The sequence below is a fragment of the Leptodactylus fuscus genome, chromosome 1 (genome assembly GCF_031893055.1).
Source record: "Leptodactylus fuscus isolate aLepFus1 chromosome 1, aLepFus1.hap2, whole genome shotgun sequence".
NCBI lineage: Eukaryota > Metazoa > Chordata > Amphibia > Anura > Leptodactylidae > Leptodactylus > Leptodactylus fuscus.
In genome coordinates, this window is record NC_134265.1 from 300,593,167 (window position 1) to 300,611,064 (window position 17,898).

A 17,898-nucleotide genomic window follows, 5' to 3' on the forward strand; every position below is an offset into this window, starting at 1 on the left:
GTTCAAGGCTTGCGCGTGTGGGTGGTTAGCAGTGTATTTCTGCCGCCGCTCCAATGTCTGAGAGATGGTGGGTTGTTGTAAAGAAGCGCCTGATGGTGCCTTTGATGGTGCAGGAGAAGGAGATAAGACAGGAACAGGGGAGGATGAGGAAGAAGTCAACAAAGTGGCGGAGGCAGATGAAGTGGTGTCCTGGCTCGTCCTCTGGAGTGCATCGCCAGCACAGTCAGCAGTGGCAGTGGCAGAGGCAGAGGCAGTGGCAGTGACGTGAACGGCAGGCGGCCTTTGTCCTGCCGTTGCTGCCTGCCACTGATTCCAGTGCTTGGATTCCAAATGACGGCGCATTGAAGTGGTGGACAGGTTGCTCTTCTCAGAGCCCCTAATCAATTTCGAGAGGCAAATTGTGCAGACAACACTATATCTGTCCTCGGCGCATTCCTTCAAAAAACTCCACACCTTCGAGAAACGTGCCCTCGAGGTGGGAGTTTTTCGGGGCTGGGTACGAACTGGAACATCTTGGGAGATTCCGGGTGTGGCCTGGCTTCGCCTAAGCTGCTGACCTCTGCCTCTGCCTCCAGCTACCCTTTTTGGTGCTGCACCTGCCTCAACATCCACACTACTTTCCCCGCTTGACATCCCCCCTGTCCAGGTCGGGTCAGTGTCCTCATCATCCACCACTTCCTCTTCCAACTCCTGTCTCATCTCCTCCTCCCGCACAATGCGCCGGTCAACTGGATGCCCTGACGGCAACTGCGTCACATCATCGTCGATGAGGGTGGGTTGCTGGTCATCCACCACCAAATCGAACGGAGATGGAGGAGACTCTAGTGTTTGAGCATCTGGACACAGATGCTCCTCTGTTAGGTTCGTGGAATCGTGACGTGGAGGGGCAGGTTGAGGGACAATGAAAGGAGCGGAGAACAGCTCTGAGGAGCAGGGACAGTTGGGGTTATTGTTCTGTGAAGCTTGGGAATTTAGGGAGGAAGGAGGACAAGACTGTTGGGTAATAGGAGGAGAGGAGGCAGAGTCTGACTGGCTGCTGGACAATGTGCTGTAAGCGTTCTCTGACAGCCATTGCAAGACCTGTTCCTGGTTTTCGGGCCTACTAAGGTTTGTACCCTGCAGTTTAGTTAATGTGGCAAGCAACCCTGGCACTGTGGAGTGGCTCAATGCTTGCTGCCCCACAGGAGTAGGCACGGGACGCCCTGTGGCTTCACTGCTACCTTGCTCCCCAGAACCATTCCCCCGACCTCGCCCACGGCCTCGTCCACGTCCCTTTCCGGGAGCCTTGCGCATTTTGAATTCCCAGTTAGAAATTGGCACTATATACCAGTAGCAAAAATTGTGGGTGCATGTAACCCCAACATATTCTTTGAATTAACAGTCAGAAACTGGCACTATATGGCCGTAGCAAGAAATGAGGGTATTTATAACCCCAATATATTCTTTGAATTACCAGTCAGAAACTGGCACTATATGGCAGTAGCAAGAAATGAGGGTATTTGTAACCCCAATATATTCTTTGAATTCCCAGTCAGACAATGGCACTATATACCAGTAGCAAGAAATGAGGGTATTTATAACCCCAATATATTCTTTGAATTCCCAGTCAGACAATGGCACTATATACCAGTAGCAAGAAATGAGGGTATTTGTAACCCCAATATATTCTTTGAATTCCTAGTCAGACAATGGCACTATATACCAGTAGCAAGAAATGAGGGTATTTATAACCCCAATATATTCTTTGAATTCCCAGTCAGACAATGGCACTATATACCAGTAGCAAAAATTGTGGGTGCACGTAACCCCAATATATTCTTTGAATTCCCAGTCAGACAATGGCATTATATGGCAGTAGCAAGAAATGAGGGTATTTGTAACCCCAATATATTCTTTGAATTCCCAGTCAGACAATGGCACTATATGGCAGTAGCAAGAAATGAGGGTATTTGTAACCCCAATATATTCTTTGAATTCCCAGTCAGACAATGGCACTATATACCAGTAGCAAGAAATGAGGGTATTTATAACCCCAATATATTCTTTGAATTCCCAGTCAGACAATGGCACTATATACCAGTAGCAAGAAATGAGGGTATTTGTAACCCCAATATATTCTTTGAATACCCAGTCAGACAATGGCACTATATACCAGTAGCAAGAAATGAGGGTATTTGTAACCCCAATATATTCTTTGAATTCCCAGTCAGACAATGGCACTATATACCAGTAGCAAGAAATGAGGGTATTTGTAACCCCAATATATTCTTTGAATTCCCAGTCAGACAATGGCACTATATACCAGTAGCAAGAAATGAGGGTATTTGTAACCCCAATATATTCTTTGAATTCCCAGTCAGACAATGGCACTATATACCAGTAGCAAGAAATGAGGGTATTTGTAACCCCAATATATTCTTTGAATTCCCAGTCAGACAATGGCACTATATACCAGTAGCAAGAAATGAGGGTATTTATAACCCCAATATATTCTTTGAATTACCAGTCAGAAACTGGCACTATATACCAGTAGCAAGAAATGAGGGTATTTGTAACCCCAATATATCCTTTGAATTCCCAGTCAGACAATGGCACTATATACCAGTAGCAAGAAATGAGGGTATTTATAACCCCAATATATTCTTTGAATTCCCAGTCAGACAATGGCACTATATACCAGTAGCAAGAAATGATGGTATTTGTAACCCCAATATATTCTTTGAATTCCCAGTCAGACAATGACACTATATACCAGTAGCAAGAAATGAGGGTATTTATAACCCCAATATATTCTTTGAATTACCAGTCAGAAACTGGCACTATATGGCAGTAGCAAGAAATGAGGGTATTTGTAACCCCAATATATCCTTTGAATTCCCAGTCAGACAATGGCACTATATACCAGTAGCAAGAAATGAGGGTATTTATAACCCCAATATATTCTTTGAATTCCCAGTCAGACAATGGCACTATATACCAGTAGCAAGAAATGAGGGTATTTATAACCTCAATATATTCTTTGAATTACCAGTCAGAAACTGGCACTATATACCAGTAGCAAGAAATGAGGGTATTTGTAACCCCAATATATCCTTTGAATTCCCAGTCAGACAATGGCACTATATACCAGTAGCAAGAAATGAGGGTATTTATAACCCCAATATATTCTTTGAATTCCCAGTCAGACAATGGCACTATATGGCAGTAGCAAAAATAGTGGGTGTATATAGCCCCAATTCTATTGCTAGGGGACTTGCAGGGTATTTCTGGGCTGAAGGTGGGGGGGCACACCGTTGGAACGGGTATCGGGGGTATATATCGGGTATACGGGAATACACTGTCAGTGTATTCCATTCAGGATCCTGGGAATGCTGGGTTGCGGCGATTGAGCCCGTCAGTGCCACGTTACACTGACAAGCTTCTCCCTGGAATTTAGCTCTTACAAGAGCTGTTGGTTGTCTTCTCCTTCCTATCCTAGCCTGTCCCTGCCTACCCAGAATCTAACCCCTAGCTAACTGGACGGAAACCTCCGTCCCCGGTGAATTGCAAGCTCAGAATGACGCGAACCTGGGCGTCGCTGTTCTTTTAAATTAGAGGTCAGATGTTTTCGGCAGCCAATGGGTTTTGCCTACTTTTTTCAACGTCACCGGTGTCGTAGTTCCTGTCCAACTACGTCCTGTTCCTTGTCCTGGACTGGCTTAGGTAAGCAAAAATGCCACCCTCCCTGGGGCAATGGTCGCTTCAGGTCGCCTCATGGGAGGTGCGGCGCTGATGATAGACTACACCCAACTTTAAAGTTCAAATACTGTAGCAATATGGCTTAAAAGATACAAAATGGCTGTCTGTGACATTACTATTACAGTATATAGAATGATTATTTAAAGCAATTAAAACATTCCAAACCAATAGGAAAGGTAAGCGAGGACAAGAAGTTTTCATCTTTTGTTCAGCAATAATGAAGTTAGTTGAGATTACAATTCACCATTCAATTTCAAGTATAAAGGAAAATTATTAAAGGAACATTGCAGTAAAGTGATCTTCTGACATGTAATAGATGACCATACAAAATATTGTATTGGTGAAATTGAGGATTTTAGGATTGCCAGAAGAAAAAAATAAAGTTCTATTGCTAGATACAGAATTCTTAATTCCCTTTAGCATTGCTTTGCTACTGCAAGGTACTTATGCAGTGTCATCTCATCCTGTCAACCATCGCTACAATGACTGTAGTGGGTCTGGCATGGGCGCAGAGGTAGTGTACACATTTAGAATTAAAGGGGCAATATTTACAATGATAAATTTCCTCTTTTACCCTTAGGCTATATTATCATATGAATCTAAATTGACTCTTTTTCCATATCCCCTATTGTACCTTACACTCAACACTACTAAATTACTGTTACTAACCCTGTGTGCCTGAATACTGGATACCTCTCCAGTACTGCATACCCAACTTTGCCGCATTACCTTTATCAACATATGGCTGATCTAACTCCTGATACTGTTCCACATACCCAGGTCTTTTACATCACCCTCACTTAAACCTATCAACCTTACTTCATGTGTCTGTGCCTGACTTTGCTTAAAAAAAAATTGGAGCTACCTTCATAATTCTCTGTTCAATGTTCTTCCTAGTAAATTTTTATAGACATTTCTTTGCCACTGGCCATGCCGACCATATCAAATTCTTAATATCTTCAAACTTGTTCCTTATAGCCAATGTTATCCATTGAATTAACCATTAGACTAGCTAGAGGAGTATAAGTTAGGGGCTAAACTATCAGAGAAAATACTCCATATATGATGCAAAGTGAATAGTAGTTTATTAATACGGGATGAGGTCAACATTTCAGTCCCAGTTGGACCTTGATCATGGCCTGGCATTTGCAATTGTATAACAATCTGCTGACTACCTCAACAAAAAACAAAAATCATTTCACTTTCAAAGCAAATTATCATATAATGGGTTAAAATCTGGTTTCTAGTAATAGAAATCACTTAACACTTTCAATTGCAAAGCTGTTAATGTTCTTTATAGGATCTTTCATTCTGAGAATCCTGGATGGTCCAAAGCGCAAAGTAATCCAAGTATTGTAGTGCTTGAGCCTTAGGGTAAGGCCATTGTCACCTAAAATAAATTTGATGGCATTTTTATGAAGTTTTTCCTTAAAACACTCTTATAGTACAGTACAATAATGTATTTTTTTTATTTTTACTTGTCATTTTCTAGATAAAAATGCTCTCTCTCTCTCTCTCTCTCTCTCTCTCTCTCTCTCTCTTTTGTATCTTTCAAGTTGCCATTTTTAATTTCAATTATTAATTTGTGTTACAGGAATATTGTTTTTCAGAATATCTACAATCACAAAATCGTAAGTTTCTGTATTATCATTATCTAATGACATATTAAGATTGCGGTACTTTCAGAAATATTATGTATGTTTAGTTATTAAATTAAGTAGTTAAATTATAAAGTTTGTGATATTAAGTTTAATTAGATATGTGGAAAATGTATTCATGTACCAACCTGCATAGAGTTAGAAGAAGAGGTCTGCCAACTTTCCATGAGCAGTATTCCTATTTATTGGCTGTGTTTGGTGTTGTTAAGCAGAGACCTTATAGGTATATGAATCAAGGATATTCGTTTGCATGGCTGGGTCATGCTAAAAGGGTGTATATATATATAATCATATTATTTTATTTACAGAGAATAAAATGAAATCAGAGCTGTAGTTGTCTAAGACATGAATCTATGGTTACAAACTTCTGAGAAAGCCTGTTTATTTTGATCTTTTCAGTCATACTTCCTTCAATACCACTTCTGTCTTTCTTTGTTCTGACATACACTTGGTGTATCACTTTGACTAAAAAGCCTTGATATACAACCTTTCTCATCTGATATCTCTGATATCTCCATTGTTAAATTCTTCTACTGAAAATGACTGCAGTATATTAAATTGTAATAGTTGGACTTCACCTTCTGTGCAGGGTTCTGTTCACATTTAGTACTCTGTTTAATAGGATGTAGGTAAAACTTTCGTACTTAGAATTAGATTTTGGAGGTAAACAAATATAAGTTTACGGTAGAGTTTTGATATCACTTTGGGCACTGCTTTGGCATCATGTGAAATTTGTCCCGATATCCACTTGTGGAATAAACATAAAATATTATTGTGCATGTTACCTTCTAAATTGCCACCATTGATTATTTTATTGTTACAATTGAAAATGTGTAATCTTCCAGCATGTTGTATCGTGACGATTAGTATTTTATAGTTCCATTGTTTGAAAATTATGCTATAACAATTTCAAGGTACATTGTAGCATTTTGCCTATTTTAGGTGTTTGTTATGATATAAAACAAAGTAAATTCTGCACTATTTGTGTATTACATTTTCAAAGCATGCTACATAATTCTGTGTTTATTTTGACTTGTCTATTGTATATGATGCTACTTGAGACAACTTGTAATTAAGCATTTCAGATTCATAAGTGTGTTGTATTTTATATGCTATTTCATAAAATCAAACTATGAAGTAAGTGCAGATTATATACTTAAAACCACTCAGAGAAAACAACCTTTTATAGATGTCACATAGAATTTTTGACTAAGTAAATATTAAATAGAGTATCATTATCCAATTATAAAGTTATTTGCCAGTATTTAGGGCTTTATTGACTTTTATTCTTCTGTTGAAATTTCTTTTTCCATAAAGGTGTTACTTTAGTTGTCTAATCTTTTTTATGCACATACAAAGCTTTCGCAAAACAATTGTTGATCAGACTTTTTAGAGTATGTTCAGTTGAAAAGTTGTAATAGCTGAATCCAATGACCCACTAAATTACCATGGATTCCATCGAGGGGACATAAAAGGTGATAACATCATTTTCAGTAATTGGATTTTTGTGTATTCCCTTTGCTCAGCAGTTTAATATACAGTACATCAGTTAGTATTCAGTTATTTTAGTGCAGATTTTTTTGGCATTTAGTATATTATACAGTATATACACCTTTAACTTTTATTCATTCATAATATTTTTTTTAATAATGTGCAATAACACTTGTCACATTGTGGTGAAGATACAATACTATTAATATTTTGACTTGTGTTGGCTACATTGTGGTGTGATGGAAAAATTTGTTGACTACAAATGCCATTTGGATTTGGCATTTAGATTTTTAAAAAACTCAGTATCCTAAAGGTTTACAGAGCAGGAGTTCCTGCTCCATTTCACCAACAATTTTTTGACATTTTTTGGAAGATAACTGAATTCGGACAAATGTACTTTATCTTTTCTATACAGACTTGTTTATGGGTTTTGGTGTGTGGGTGGGTGGCGGGGGACAAAAGTTTAAGGTAGTAAGAGGTTTGCTTTGGTGTTCAAATGTATTATGCTACTACATATTACTTTTATCATGGGAACCATTATCTACTATCTCAAATTTCCCTTTCAATTTTGGGACACTGTGTATAGACTTTTTCATACTTAGCCCAGAACAGTCATAATCAAATTAAAGGACCAAACAAGACAATTACAGATATTTGAGGATGGGAAGCCATTTTCACAGAAGGTCCACAGAGGTTTCCTCATCAAATTAAAATATTTTGCTACACAGATTTTCTTTTATTTTTGGAATATACAAAAGTAGCTTAGAAACATATCTGATCAGTAAATTGGGTGTTCCAGTGGTATGAAATTCAAAGCAGCCATGCCAGACATGTCAATTTGGCAGGTGTGACTGGGAGCATTGTCCTGAATGAACTTTTTGTAATATTTTACACCTATTCCCCTTGATATCTTCTTGCAGATGATTAAGTTACTATAGTATTATCCTTTGACAGTTCTACTCTTCTTCAAGTAATCTTCCACCATTCATAATGCCTTTCATGACTTTAAACCTTTTTTGGTGGGGATCCTACATATTTCTACACCATTCTTTGTATTTTGTTTTCAGGAGCAAAGTAATAGACCTAAATTTAATAGACAGCACCAGAAAGAATCTTGGTCATTTATGGCACCCAACTGCGAAATGCTTTCTGATCATTTGTTTACAGTCTTGGCACCCATCTTCTCAGAACTGGTTAAAAATTAACACTTACTATTAAAATTCCAATTGTTTCACCAATGTATCATACAGAGACTCATCTGTCCTTCATGACTATGTGAGGAACACTTTTGATGTTTTCCTCTGTGACAGAGGTTGGAGACCATCCTGAACATTCTCCATCTGTTATAATATTTTTGGAATAGCTATTGAAGCTCTTTATTTGCCTATTTATTTTGGCACAACTCCCCCAGGTCTGGTAAATTCCTTCATTACCATGCATAAACTGTAAGTTTGAGGTCACAAAGTGGCTAAATAATGTTGAAGTAATAAGACTATAATTAGCCTTTTCATTTGTTTTGGTCACAGAAGGATTGGTATTAGGTTTCAGATCATTTTCATGTTAGAATTTCCAGGTGCACCCAACATTCTGCTCCCTGACTGATAAATGAATGGTAACTGAATCCCTTTATCATTCGGTAGGGATGTGTTCAGGACCTTGATATGACACTAAAAGTTGTCTCTGGTTATGTACAATGCCAATTGGAAGGGGTTAAAGGCTGTGTATATTGCAAATGTATAAACATCTCCTTATTGTGCATGCTGAAATGCTGTACTGCTGTACTACTTTGTTGAAGAGAATCCTGTGTTACAGTGGGTATAAGGGATATAGGGTTTTCTTTGCATTCCTGAAATTTATTTAGCTACCAATGAGCTTGAAAGATGAGATTGAAAGCTATTGGAAAAACTAAAGTGTGTTTTAAATGTCTATTTAACGCATGAACTGTATATATCTGTGTATATACTGCATTTTGTGAGAAATACATAGATCACTACCTTTAAGCTATTAAAACAGAAAAATTGGGTTGCACATTTATACATGAATTTTCCTAGAAGTTATGTAGTATTATATTAAATGAAATGGTAATTTTCCCATTATGTGTGACATCTCTATTGGTTTACTTAGATAAAACAGTAGGAAATATACCGAACAACTGACTCCTGTCGACTCCAACGGTTCTTTCAGAGTGTGTGACAGTACAAGGTGTTTGAATGAATGGAGAGATGATAAGTAGGAGAGGTACCCAACACCCACACAGGGTGAAAATGCAAGGAAGAACGACCAGAAGATGGGAAATACACTGTGCTAACTCCGTAACACATTGTGTGTGTGTGTGTGTGTGTGTGTGTGTAAAATACAATAAAGTGTGTGTTTTATACAAGCGCTCACGGAGTTAACGCAGTGTATTTCTTATCTTCTAGTCGTTCTGTCTTACATCTCTATTGGTTTACGTCACCATGGACTATCAGTCCTATATTGGTCTCATAGATAGTTACACTAGTACTCTATGTGCTTAGTTTCATACTTTACTATCAAGTTGTTAGCAACACAATAGAACTTTACTTGAACTGTTATCGCATGACTTTTCTGAATCTTATTGATATTTTCTAATGAACTTTTGTGAAAAATGCTGCAAAAAAAAAAAAGTGCTGAGTTTCTGCCGCATTTTTTTTCTTAAGTTTTTTTTTTTTCTCCATCTTGCTACGTGAGCCCTTAGTCTATAGCAGGTAAGTCTGTTAATTGTAGCAATCTAGCTGATGAGATTTTCTTGTTGGGACAGATGAACTTTTATTATTTGATCAATAAGAACTACACATTTATATATGCAATATACAGTAAATAAATATAGCCGTAATCATATTTATATTTAATGCATTTAGTGTCTGTATATTCTTAGCACTTGTAAAATACTTATGTATCTTTTGTGTTTATTTGCTCAAACACATGTAGAATCTAAACAAGACATTAAAATAAACTCAGTCCCAAAATTAACTCAGACCCCAGACCATCTAATTAAATTCACACCACAAAATTATAGCTGTCAGAACAAGTTTTTCAGACTCATTTGTTAGTAGGTTAATTTTCTGAAAACTTACTAGTAGCAGTTTAATATATATATATATATGAGTTGAAATATTAAACTTAAAAGTGTGTTTGCTTTCTATATTTATGATGATAATTCAAGTCACTTTCTCGAACAAGTCCCCAAATCTAATTAATCTCCCATCATGTTTCCGTTGTATTACCCTTGGTAGCGACGTTCAAAATTCAGTATATCTTGTTGAAAGTGTTCTTGCTCTTCAGAGAGTGACCCCATATTCTCCTTAAACTTGTTGAGGTGGGCATCAAGAATATGAACTTTAAGAGACATGCTGCAGCCCATTCCACAACTGTAGTGAGCTGCCCAGGGTTTGTCCTCGTCCCCAACCCGTACTCCGAAGTATAACTTATAGGCTTCACACACCCTGACCGATGTTCTCATTGAATATTTCTTGGCTCGTCTTGATGAATTTGCCACATACGTAGTAAAACGAATCAGCAGAATGCTTACAGCCTCTTGATGCCATCTCTGTATCTAACTACACACTATATTTCTCAGTCCTATTCAGTTGCTGCACTTGTTCTCACACTATATCACTATCCACTGTCACAGTATAAGTACAATAAGTACTACTGTCCAGCAGACGTGCATATATAGTAAACAGGCAAATGTCTAGAATATTCTACTGACGTCTAGATGTGGCTAGAGTGATGTAGACGTTAGAAGTTTTCAGAACAGTCCAGATTACTTCACCAACATCTAGACATATGATAGGCTTGTTAAGTAAAATATATGATTTTTAAAATATCAATGTCCTGGTACCAAAAGCAAAGTTTATGAGTTGAAATAAGCGTTTAATATTCTTTTCAGATCTAAATAATCAGAAAATTACATTATTAAAACAAAGACAAAACAAAAATTTAAATTTGTTACATCGTGTTATCATCTTTTTCTACTTGTCTTCTAAAAGCCATAACTATTTTTTTCCTGATATAAGCAAATTAGGTCTTATTTTTTTCATTACAAGCTGTGTTTTCTAATGACGCCATTGAATTTTTCATATACTGTATTGTGAAACAAGGAAAAAAGAAATGTGCGATGCTAAAATTCATCCACAAATTGTTTTTGTATTTTATTTTTACACTATTCACTGTCAGGTGTAAATATTATGTTACCATGATTCTGTGGATCAGAATGTTTATGGCATTACTATTGTTATTTAATAGTATTCATGTTTTACTGCTTAAAAAAAAAAAATGTTCATTTAGTTATTGTAATTTTTTTCCATTCAGTATATGTAGAGATGAGCGAGTAGTGAAATATTCGAGATTCGATATTTGTTTCGAGTAGAGCCTCAATATTCAACTACTCGATCGAATATCGAATCCCATTACAGTCTATGGGGAAAAATGCTCGTTTCAGGGGAAATCACTATTCGACTAAGGAGAGTCACCAACTCCATAGACTATAACGGATCCGTGCGCTTTAACTGCACAGCGCTTGCAGTTACGCTGATATTCCATTCGGGAGGGGTCCTCTTGCGGACTCCTTCCGGATGGGAGGCAAGCACTAATGTGAACTTATTCATCCTGCAGAACCAGCATTGATTGGCTGAATTCTATACAGTGTATAGCATTCGGCCAATCAACACTGGTTCTGCAGCAGGCTCTTCTTTGCTAGTCGGGAGAGCTGGCAGCTTTCGGTTATGTGGGAGCTGACTTCTTCTCATAGGAATGCATTGACCAGCATTGATTGGCCGAATGATATACAGTGTACAGTATTTGGCCAATAAACGCTCGTTCTGCCGGAGACTCATCAGTGACGAGGCGGAGTCTAAGATCGGACCACAGCAGTCTTCATTGTGGTCCGATCTTAGACTCCGACTCATCACAGATGAGCCACTGGCAGAACCAGCGTTGATTGGCCAAATGCTGTACACTGCATAGCATTCGGCCAATCAATGCTGGTTCTGAAATGAATCTTTACTGCGAATAGGAGTAGTATTCGAATGAGTATGAGTATTTTGAATACCGTAGTTTTCTATCGAATACCTACTCGAACGAATACTACTCGCTCATCTCTAATTATATGGCTTAAATACTTTTATACATTGGCCATTTATGCACATGGCAATACTAATGATGTGCTTTATTATGTTTGTCTCCTCATTCAGTTAGTTTGTATTGCAGTACACTGCCAATTTGTAAATCGTCTATTTACCCTGCGGCTATGTACAACAGAACTTCTATGATGACAGATCTGGGAGCCCTCAGTGGACTCCTGGCTGTCATTGAAACAGATCAGTGCCCTGTTATAATAATTTGTTGTTAACAATCAGGTTAAAGATGGTGGCCCCTATGCAGCGCAATGTCAAAATAATTTTAATCAATTTCCATCATGTAATGTGAGCAAATCCTATGATAACAGGGAAAAACTCCCTTCTCCTCTCATTTCAAGAACAATATTGAATAAATACATTACATTAAGACATTACCAGTGGCCAGTTATCAAGTCTCATAATTTCCTATTATTATTAGAGATGAGTGAGTAGTATTCGATCGAGTAGCTATTTCATTGAATACTACGGTATTCAAAATATTCATACTCCATCGAATACCAGTAGCTACTCGCAGTAAATATTCGATTCAGAACTAGCATTGATTGGCCGAATGCTATACAGTGTATAGAATTTGACAAATCAATGCTGGTTCTGCAGCAGGCTCATCCTTGCTAGTCGGGAGAGCTGGCAGCTTGCTGTTATGAGGGAGCTTACTTTTTCTCATAAGAATGCATTGACCAGCGTTGATTGGCTGAATGCTATACAGTGTAATGCATTCTGCCAATCAACGCTGGTTATGCCGGAGGTTCGTCTGTGAGGAGGCGGAGTTTAAGATCAGACTACAGTCTCCATTGTGGTCCGATCTGTACACTGGCCAATCAACGCTAGTCAATGCATTCCTATGACAAAAAAGTCAGCTCCCTCATAACAGCAAGCTGTCAGCTTTCCCGACTAGCAAGGACAAGCCTGCTTCAGAACCAGCGTTGATTTGCCGCAGGCTTGTCTTTGCTAGTCGGGAGAGCTGGCAGCTTGCGGTTACTAGGGAGCTTACTTTTTATCAGCACAACTGCAAGTGCTGTGCAGTTAAAGCGCATGGACCCCATAGACTATAATGGGGTCTGTGCGCTTTAACTGCACAGCGCTCCTCCTAAACACTCTCCTCCTGCTACTCGTGGACTTGGTGACTCTCCTTTAGTCGAATAGTGGTTTCTGCTGAAATGAGCATTTTTTCCCATAGACTATAATGGGATTAGATATTCGATCGAGTAGTTGAATATTGAGGCTCTACTCAAAATGAATATAAAATCTCGGATATTTCACTATTTGCTCATCTCTAATTATTATCTAAATATACATTAAAAATAGATTTGTTAGAATACTTTTTCTTTTCTAAACCTTTATTCTGAATAAACTTTTATATATTTTTTAGGGGAACAAAAAGACTCAGTCAACAAATTTCAGTAAAATAAGAAATACTGTAAATGGCAAAACACATCTGATCAGAGAATTTTATGAAAATCTGTTGAACGACAAGTATTATGGCTTTGACATACCTAATATGTCTACATACATGTCTACATGCACATGAGTACAATGAAATGTTCTCATTTTCTATGCATTATGTGCATTTTTAGAACAGATCTGTTACTTATTACACTATTAAAGGGCAGTATAGTAAGGAGCAGGTCTGCCTCTATTAATCTAACAAAGGATACTTATGAGACAACTATATTCATAAGGAGAACACACCCAATCTTAACCTTTGCTCTGGAATTTTTTTATATCTTACTAAAGATCTAAATGATAGTCAATGACAAGGTTATACCTAACATACAGTAAGCCTTAGTTTGGAATCCATCACATTTGCATTGTGGCATTCATTTAAGTGCAAATAAATTATTTCTAAGGCTGAGACGACAGGTTGTACAACACCTACTTTTATTTTGACTGATTTTTTTGAGTCAAAGTCAGAAGTTGAGTTAACAGAAAGGAGAAGAGTCTCCTATATATTTCCCATTACTATGAAATCCCTTGTATTTGTCTTAAAGCAAAATGCAGCAAACTTTGCAACAATGCCCCCCCCCACACACACACACACACTCACATTTTTTTACACATTTTTTTGTTTTCATGTGACTTTTTCATGCAGTTTTTTGAGACAAAGCCAGAGGTGATTTAAATGAAATGAGCTATGTGAAGTATAGTTCGAAAGTGCCACTATCAGCAAGATTGATTTTAATGTCTGTATGTGTTTTCAGGTTGTGATGGCCAGGGTGTGACCTTAGTATTCACATACCTAAGTGTATATATAGTTTGTTGTTAATTTGAACTGTATGATTCCTGTAGGCTATAGTTATATTTCTTCCTGATGGTTAAAATTTATATATATATATATATATATATATATATATATATATATATATATATATATGTTCCCTTTTTACAACAAATGATGAGGCAGATTCACGACTGTGGTTCAGACTAGAATCTAGCATGAAATGTTCCTAAATGCGGTATATCTTGGGGCATCATGGTGTGCCTTGGAGAATTCTGGTCTACTTTGATAAAAGATTTCAATTTACTAGCTAAATGAGGCTGGCTCTACATGAAAGTTCTTGATCAAAATAATACAATTTATAGAGGGTAGAAGATAGTCTAAAAAGCACCAGATGTGTCATCTAACTTCAGCTTTCCAAATTTACACTGTAACTATTAGTAAATGTGGGCCATTGTGTGAAACCTCCATCAGGCTGCATTAATGGATGGATTTCATCATCCATTAGTTTTCTCTAATTTACCGTGTAGATACCACTTTCATGACCTACAGGACTCATGGCTGGATTTTTTATACAGTAATTGACTGTAAGGTACATGCATAATATTGTTATATCTTTCAATGTTCCATTTTCAAATATTTCTTGTCATCAAATACTATTGCACTGAAATGTCACATCAGATTTTACAATGCTTCGTACTATAAAATATCCAACAAGTTAACTAGATGACATTTGTGCTTTGTGGATTTAACAAGATGGAATGTGCTAAATGAAAATATTGATTTTTTTTTTACTCCTTTATATGACGATGTAGGATTCCTGATACATAAGCAAGTCTTGCTTTAATTTTTTGGAATGTCATTGTTACTAGGTCACAACACATTGAACATTATATTGTTTCATGTCACATTAGGTTAGTATATAAGCAATTATTAAAACTATTACCGAGTTCTCTACTGTCTGATAAGGTATATCTTTTCAATCATTATTAACTTTACAAATGTTTGCGCTCTGAAATGAACAGCTCTTATTGACTTTTGTATTCTCTACAGAAACAGACATTTAGTTTCAGACTATAGACAATAAAAAGTATTTCCCAACAGGGTACAAGCCACATGAGTACTACTTACAGTGTGTTATGTGATCAAAAGATATACTGTGCTTGGGTTTTATCCAAAGGATTACAAACTGATGAATTCTTAGATATAAGCACGGCTGTCAGTCCTATTGATGAATTAATGAATCATTTATTGCATTGTAAAGTCTCATTTTATCTCTACATGAACCCTCTTATGTGTAAAGTGCTGAAGTATATGTTGACACTATATAAATAATAATTATTATTGTTATTATGAATTCTTGGGCAGTGAAACATCAATTATATTTTAGTCCATAAAACATAATATATGAATGTTCCTTGAAAGAGCCATATGTTTTATTCCAACAATGTCAATGAATCTTGTAGGTCTCTCTCTAGAAAGCCATTTTAACCACTTTCAGACTGCCCATAGACTATTTACAGCTGGAAAGTGCTTGCCTTGTTCTGACAGGATGTACCGGTACGTCCCGTCAGAACACAGCAGCTGCACGAGATCATGGAGCTGCTGAAACTGGGAGCTGACTGTAACTTCAGCCGCAGCTCCCAGAGAGAAGGCAGGGAAGGTTTATTAACTCCTATTTTCCTGGATAGAAAAAAAATTAAAACACATTCAAAAATAAAAACATAAAAATAAAGCCCTATGTGTTCTCGAAAAAAGACACAAAAATAGTTGAATTAGACATATGAGAAAAATGTTACAGCCCTCAAAGCTGCACATACAAAAAAAAGCTAAAATGTGTCTTGTCCTGGACCACAAATTGGCCCAGTACTGAAATGGTTAAAGTGTATCTGTGATCACATACAAGTATGATTTAACAGCATGGACTAGCGGCAAGTATCATATACAATGACAGTTTGTCACACAACTCTATGTTTTCAGACATAAAATTGACAAATTCAGTTGCATGACTTTATATTGGTCACTTATTTGTTGTAGACATGTATCATGTCCGTGGTGTGCACTTACTGTGTCTGTGCTAGGCATGTCATTACAGGGTTCAACCAAGCCCCCAGTTCTTATATACAGTTTCTTATATACAGTTTCTTCCTGCTACTCACAAACATTATACTCCCCTCTATTTCTGTGCTGGGATTGTCATTATATAAAGAGCAGCTGCAGTATACTCTGAACATTCTTTTATAGAAATCCATGAATTATCTTCAGACACCAGTTTCCTATGTCTATGGGGCTACTGGAGAAGAGAAGAGCAGAACAGTTGATCAGGAAAGACAGTCACCCCATTGATAATGTACAGAAAAAAATATAAAACATAAAATAAGACATAAAAAAGGAAATGTGTTTAAAGATTACCCTTCACCCCTTCTGCAAATCTGGTTTCACTGATTCTGGCATCGTTGGAATTTTTGTTTAGAATCCACTGTCAATGAGCAATAAGTGCTATTACTTTTGTTAGGCATCAAAAGTAACTGCCCTAGAACAGTGAGGACTAGAGAAAAAAAATCCAGTGGTGCCAAATCAGCGGACCCTCACATCTTAACAGTTGTTCAGAATTGGAGTTGGTGGAAGTAGTGAGGGTGCTCTTTAAGGAGCTATGTTTAATTAGTCTAAGTATATACAATGTCCTGTAACTTTCAATAACTACATAAAACATAAGAATGTCAACTTTAAAAACCTGACTTCAATACAGCTTTCTATATTTTATTAATTTCATCACATATCTCCTTCTACAGCATCCCTTTCTACAGCATATTTTCAGATAACTTTCATTTGTAACAGGAATGTTCTCATTGATAATGTTATTTAGTAAATTGCTTTCTAACTTGCTCTAAGTAATTTCATAGCAAATGTAGTAAAGTACCTCAAAAGATGCAAAACATTAATTCTTATGCAAATACTCATGAAATGGTAATACACATTTGGAGGGCAAAATACTGCCCTTCAGCAAATTACAATTCATTTTAGAATCTTCCAACATTATTCTATTCATTACATTGTCATTGCAATGTTTTATTTAGTTCAGTAATTGTAAAAAAAAGTCTTTGTCTTGAAGCCTCAGAACATTATTATTTTATTAATCTGAACACCTTTGACAGTTCAGTTGAAGCATTAACATAGCAAGTTATTATCCTATCATCCTTGTAACAATGCTTTTTAGACACGGTGTTACATTAAAGTATAGTGGTAAAAATATCAACAATCTATACTGGAGTAATCCAAATATTTTACATTATACAAAGACTTATTGACCTATATTTATAGTATTTAACAGTTTCCTTTAAGAAAAAGGCTTTTTTGTACTATTAAATGTTTAGAAAATAAATATGATGTGTTAGCTAAGTGATGAGTATAGGATTTTACAACACATAAGTAGAGGCAAGCCACAACAACCTAAGCAAATGTGTAGTAATGATTGTAGTAACCTTCTGTGGGACGTTTTGCCCATTCATCCAGAAGAGCGTTTATGAAATCAGATACAGATAATATAAGTTTGAAGTGTTTGAGGGGGTTGGGGTCAGGGCTATGCATAGGCCACTCAAGTTCTTCCAGACCAAACTCACCTAATCTTGTTCTTATA